The sequence below is a fragment of the Gavialis gangeticus genome, unplaced genomic scaffold (genome assembly GCF_001723915.1).
Source record: "Gavialis gangeticus isolate Ggan-Ray unplaced genomic scaffold, GavGan_comp1, whole genome shotgun sequence".
NCBI lineage: Eukaryota > Metazoa > Chordata > Crocodylia > Gavialidae > Gavialis > Gavialis gangeticus.
This window is the reverse complement of record NW_017729004.1, coordinates 26,876,212-26,882,677: the sequence shown is the minus strand read 5'-3', so window position 1 is coordinate 26,882,677 and position 6,466 is coordinate 26,876,212.

The window sequence follows — 6,466 nt, the reverse complement described above, 5'->3', positions numbered from 1 at the left end:
CAGACTGGCTGGGGCAGGCAGCCAGGAGAGTGCAAGCAGCTGCACTGGGTGCACACACACATCAAATTGGACAACAGGAAAGAGGCCAGGCTACACTGCCGCAAGGATCAGGCCCCTTGCGGCTCTCCTACCTTCCACATAGGTGTTCATGCACCTACCAGTAGCAATAAGCTGGGACAGGGCTCCACAGACCCCAGTGCAGCTTCTTGCAGCTTCCTGGATGCCTGCTACACTTAGGCTGGGCTCTTGGCAGGCCTCTGCCACCTGCCATGTATCCTAGTTTGCTTGCAGCAGGCGGCGGAGAGGCTACAAACAGCTGCACTAGGGTCCACAGAACCCTGCTATGGCTTGTTGCCAATGGCAAGTGCACACGCATCTCCAGGCAGATGGCAGGGGAGCTGCAAGAGGCCCAATCCTTGTTGTGGCAGCACAGCCTAGCTCCTTCCTCGCCATCTGCCCTAAGGCTCACATGCCAAACGAATTGACTTTGCATGCCACACTCTGGCACACATACTGGGGGTTGCCATCCTTTGACTTACATGCTACAAATTAAGAAGATACTTAAGTTCCTATCTTACAAAAGTTTATGTCTCTGCTTAATTCATAGCATGTAGATAGTTCCATAAGCAAGGTCAAAGTTGGAGTCACAGCTGCCACCTCAGCAGAGTACATGGTTGTTCCAGCCCCAACCTGCCCACACAGCAACAGCAACAGTACCAGCAGCTTTGGCTCTGGCTTGGCTCTAGGATCCAGCCAGAGCTGCCACCACTGTAACAGCTGCTGTCTGGCCAGCCTGGGGTGGAGCAACCATGCCTTGGGCTGGAGCAGGACCTGAGCTGTGTTAAAGCCTCAGCCAGAGCCAGAGGGTAACTGAAGGCAGTGAGGAGCCAGCGGCTGTGGGTGGGGTCAGGTGCCAAGGGCTGCAGCAGACACTGGAGTGGGGTACAAGCATGGGGGCACACAGACACCAAGGGGTGGGGAGGCAACAAGAGGGCAAGTGCTGGTGAGGGACAGGCAGCAAAAGGAAAGACGTGAGAGGGAAGGGTAGAGGTCAGGCCACTTGACTCACCCAGCTTCAATCCTGGGAAAACTCTTTGAGATTATCAAAGAGCACATCTGTGATGGGCCAGCAGTGGGGATGATGCTCAAGGGCAACCAGCAGGGTTTCATTAGGGGCAGCTCATGTCAGACCAACCTGATTGCCTTCTATGATCAGGTCACAAAAGCAATGGACGCAGGTGTTGCGGTGGATGTAGTCTTTCTGGACTTCAGCAAGGCCTTTGACACTGTCTCCCACCCCATTCTCATTAGAAAGCTAGGTGACTGTGGCATTGACGCCTACACAGTCAGATGAATTGCAAATTGGCTGAGGCGTCGCACCCAGAGAGTGGTGGTGGATGGGTCATTTTCGACCTGGAGGGATGTGAGCAGTGGAGTCCCCCAGGGCTCAGTCCTTGGGTCAGCACTGTTCAATTTATTAGCGACTTGGACAACGGGGTGAAGAGCAGCCTTTTAAAATTCGCAGGCGACACCAAGATTTGGGGTGAGGTGGGCACACTAGAAGGGAAGGACAGATTACAACAGGACCTGGACAGGTTACAGGGGTGGGCAAAAGAGAATAGGATGGGATTCAATACTGACAAGTGCAGAGTGCTGCACTTGGGCAGTAGGAACCAGCAGCATACCTATAGGCTGCGGAACTCCCTTCTCCAAAGCACAGTGGCAGAAAGAAATCTTGGAGCCATTATTGACTCCAAGATGCACGTGGGCTGACAATGCGAGAACATGGTCAGTAGGGCTAACTGCACCTTGTCGTGCATCCACAGATGCATCACAAGCAGGTCCAGGGAGGTGATACTCCCCCTCTATGCGACACTGGTCAGGCCACAGCTGGAGTACTATGTCCAGTTCTGGGTGCCGCACTTCAAGAGGGATGTGGACAACATAGAGAGGGTCCAGAGGAGGGCCACTCGCATGATCAAGGAGCAGCAGCGCAGACCCTATGAGGAGAGGCTACGGGACCTTAACCTGTTCAGCCTTCACAAGAGAATGCTGAGGGGGGACCTGGTGGCCATCCATAAACTTACTAGGGGGGACAAGCAGGGAATGGGAGACCTTGTTCCCCCAAGCGCCTCCCAGAGTAAAAAGGAATAATGGCCACAAGTTGTTAAAGGTTTATACTAGACATCAGGAGGCGCTACTTCACTGTTAGGGCGGCTAAGATCTGGAACCAACTTCCAAGGGAAGTGGTGTTGGCTCCTGGCCTCGGGGTCTTTAAGAGGAAGCTCGACACTTACTTGGCTGGGGTCATTTGAGCCCAGTTTTCTCTCCTGCCCATGGCAGGGAGTCAGACTAGAAGATCTACAAGGTCTCTTCAGACCCTACATCTATGAATCTATGAAAACCCACTGCCTGCTCCCCTGCCACTGGTTTCACCACTGCAGCAGTGGGGAGGACAATTTAAGACCTTCCAATAATTAGATTATACACATAAAGAATTATAATAAATGTATAATTTTTCCATGTATAGAATCTAACAGTTGGGAGGCTGTCTTAAATTCAGTCATCTTAGGTTTAGAAAAATATGCTAATAGTGGTGGAGAACTTTACTCTGGATGTTGAAATATTATCTGAGTGTATATGTATATATTGTTTTTATTGAAAAGTTAACTTGGCTCGCATTCTTAGATATTCTACAAATTAAAATGGTATTAAAAGAACAGTAAATATACAGAATCAGGCACCTCATAGTTCAGAAATGCCAGAAGGTTGTATAATACTTGTGTTTCACAGTTACCACTTCCACCAAGACAATAAGCTGTAAGGATATACAGAACCTCTGAAAATCAGGCCACTTGTTTAGGCAATTAGATATTTATTTGAGTCTGGGGTTTCAAAATAATCCCACTAGTGTTAAGACATCCAGAGTAGTCCTAAATCCTGCTGAACAGCCTATCAGCAAAATCCTGACCACACAGAAGTCAATGACAAACTTGATTGCAATAACATTCAGGATTTCACCCCAACTAACTTCACAAAATGTTTGAGCGTCTCGATCAGTAGCTCACTTCTGTCCCCACTAATTATTTAAACTGCAGACAAGATCAGCCCCTATTAAAGTGCCTATTTAAGACAATCTAGGACCATAACAGTAAGAGTAGGGCAATGGAAAACACTGCAAAAAATCACAAAGAAATGCTGTGCAATTTGTTCCCTGAAGCTTTGTTATTTCTCCCAGACAGCAGTCTGGTTGATCTCTGCTGCCATCTTCTGTCATGCAGCAATCTTGACTGCTTGGGAATTTCTGCAGTTTCCAAATGGGACATGTCCTGGGACTGTTCAGGAACACTTAACTGCTTGGCCCATTAACCCTTTCATTCTTATTGGACTGAGCACACTTGTGTGCTCCAAATGGACAGAACAAATACAGGACTTCACTGGTGCAATCGGGTTTCAGCAAGAGGATGCGACTCCGCCTCAGAGAAAAAGTTAATGCTTTTCATCATATGAAAGGAAATGAATATCTGTTTCCGGCTCCTAGCAGGCTCTGTTGCACAATGTTTTGTCAAACAGATAGTGATCCAATTTAGCTTTCAATGGGACCAATGGGCAAATACAATAATCCTTGCAATAGGTTTATTGCAAACTTGTTCACTCATACTTACAATTTAATAAGTGATTTTTTAAAATGTAATTCCACTTGGGCAGTAAACGCTAAGGGGACAAAGACTTTGCATATTGTGCATGTGGAGTGTCTTCTAGGCTTTTCATTATATGTGATAACTTAGGAGTCCTATGCTGCTCCTCTACATGCAGTTCTCATTATGAAGATATGGAAGTGCTTGAATGGATAAGAAAAATGGTGTTGGCTATTACCTCCAAGGATAAAGCTACATTTCGACCTAAATCCTTTTTCTAAAGGTCTGGGAACACTTATGGTTCATTCCATTCAGCTGCACAGTTTCGTTTCTCCAGGAAGACTTTTGTGAACACAATACTGCAGCCCTATTTACTGAAATAAGATAGCAGTGCCATGCTGATGCTTTCCACAAGGCAGACGTAAAAGATATTTATACCTGTAATGCAGGTTTGATTTTTGCAATAAGCAGTTTTAATTGACCAGTGTGTCCTGAACTTTGTTTTCTTCTGTCTGAAGTTGTAACCTTTTAAATCCTACCATGTTTGTAGTTCTTTCTGTATCTGTAATGCCTCTGGAATGTGAATTTTCAGTGTTTCCATGACCTATGTCCTTCAGCTGGTACCTCTATCCCCTGTCACAGGTCCAGTTCCTTCTTTCCAGGCTAGTTCTGGAGTGCTTGATCTCAAATAACAAACTATAATGCAAACTGCCTTAAAACGTAATTTATTTAACATACAAATAAAAAGACAACTATAACACAGGAAGAAAAAATGTATGATTAAAGTCTATACCATATAGGTAACATATATTTAACCACAGTGAATCATGTACTTATTCCTTTTCTTAAAGAAGATTAAATGTCTTGCATTTTACTAGTCATTGGCCTGTTTCTCAGGTCATAGACATCTTTCTTATGCCTCATCCACTTTAGAAAAATATGCACTGGTCTAACTACCTTGATAGATATATCATATTTAAAAAGGCTGTGCTACCAAACTGTCAAGGTGGCAAAGACAAGCATTCAAACAGTAGAAAATGTCACCATTAAGATTGCCTGTGCTCTCTTAACTGCTCCACCTTGTATGTGAAAATCATGGCATTGTCTTTATTTACAGGATTACCTATTATTTTCCCAATAGACCCTTCCTGAACACAACAGAGGATGAATAGGGCTCAGGGACCAGAATTCTATTAGTATTTCTTTTCATTTTCTATCATCCACTATCTGAATCGTGACCTTATTTACTGCATACCATTTAAGACCTATAGTTATTGTAACATTATTAATTGCTTCAAGGGCTTTTCTAGAATATGTTTCGCTATAATGCCGGAGTCCTTCACACATTTATTTTATTAATTATCAGCTAACTTACATTAACTGAGGTGGGGGAGGGATTATTATCCCCATTTTAAAGATGGGGAGGTGAGGCTTTAAGGACTAAGGCCCAAATTCTCGAAAGCCTTCACTCACTTTGAGTCCGTATCTTTAAAATATCATCTAGCATCTGATTTTTCAGAATACTTAGCATTTTTATAGCATTTTAAATGTCAGAACATAGCACCCTTTGACTTCAGCTTCAATTTAATCAATTTTCACTTCAAGCTTCAAATTTAAACAATTGCACTTCAAAGATCAGTCATGGTATATCTAATTCTTGGACGGTTTTGAGGAGAGAGAGGGAGGTGAGCAGACCAAACTATGAATTTGAAGGATTTTAAATCTCAGAAAAGACACTGTAGAGCTGTTTAGCATTTTGTAGCCGTGTTGAATTTTAGTTTAAGCATATGTGTTTAACGAAGTATCAGCACACACACGTGGCTTGAATCAATCACTGCCAGAACAGACTATCAATAAAAGGTTCATCTTAGTCAGAAACAAACCATCAATAAGACAAGCAGAAAGCAGAATGAGGGGAAATTCTCTCTTGCTGAGGAAAAGAAAGTTGAATTCAGCAGTATAATGATCAGGAGAACAGGCACAAAGGAAAAGGTGCTCCGTAAGAGAGGATGATAAGTTTCAAATGGATGAAGAAAATATAGAGTGTGTCAAATAATAAGGTTACATAGGAGACAAGGCTGTTTCTATGAGTTTTTTAAGCAATATTAAATGCGTGTTCTCTAGAGTAGGAGCGGGCAATTATTTGGGCCAGAGGGCCACTTCGGGAGTTTTGGTGAGCTGCTGCAGGCTGGGTCAGCATGCACTCTCCCCTCACTGGGTGGGTGGGGAGCGACATTTAGGAGTGGGATGGACGGGTAGGGATCGCAGGGTAGTGACAGTATGGGGCTGGGACCCAGGGCAGAGCTACCTTCTGTTGCATGCACATCCTTGTGACGGCTGCCGGTTCTGCGTGCAGGGGAGTGCTGGGAAATTGCCCATGGCCCCATCCCATGTATCTGGCCATGCACAGGTCCTGGCCATTCTCCATGGAGACTCCAGGATTGCTGGGCAGTGACAACATGGCGCCAGGGCCCAGGGCAGTCACAATCTGCTCTCTGCATGCACCTGCCTGCAGAACTGGTGCCCATCGCAGGGACATGCGGGGAGCAGATTGCAGCTCTGGCCTGGGTCCCAGTCCGACACTGTCTCCATGAATACTGGCCAGGAACTGTGCAGGAAGGGCATGCAGCCAGGCACATGGGATGGGGCCACGGATGGGGAGCAGCGTTCAGGAGCAGGAAGGGCAGCTGGGGCCAGGACTGGGATTGGGGTAAGACAGCACTGGGTTTGGGCCTAGGCAGAACCACAATCCACTCCCTGCACGCCCGTCCATAGTACTGGTGCCCATTGCAGGGACATGCAGGCAGAAGATCGTGGCTCTGCCCCAG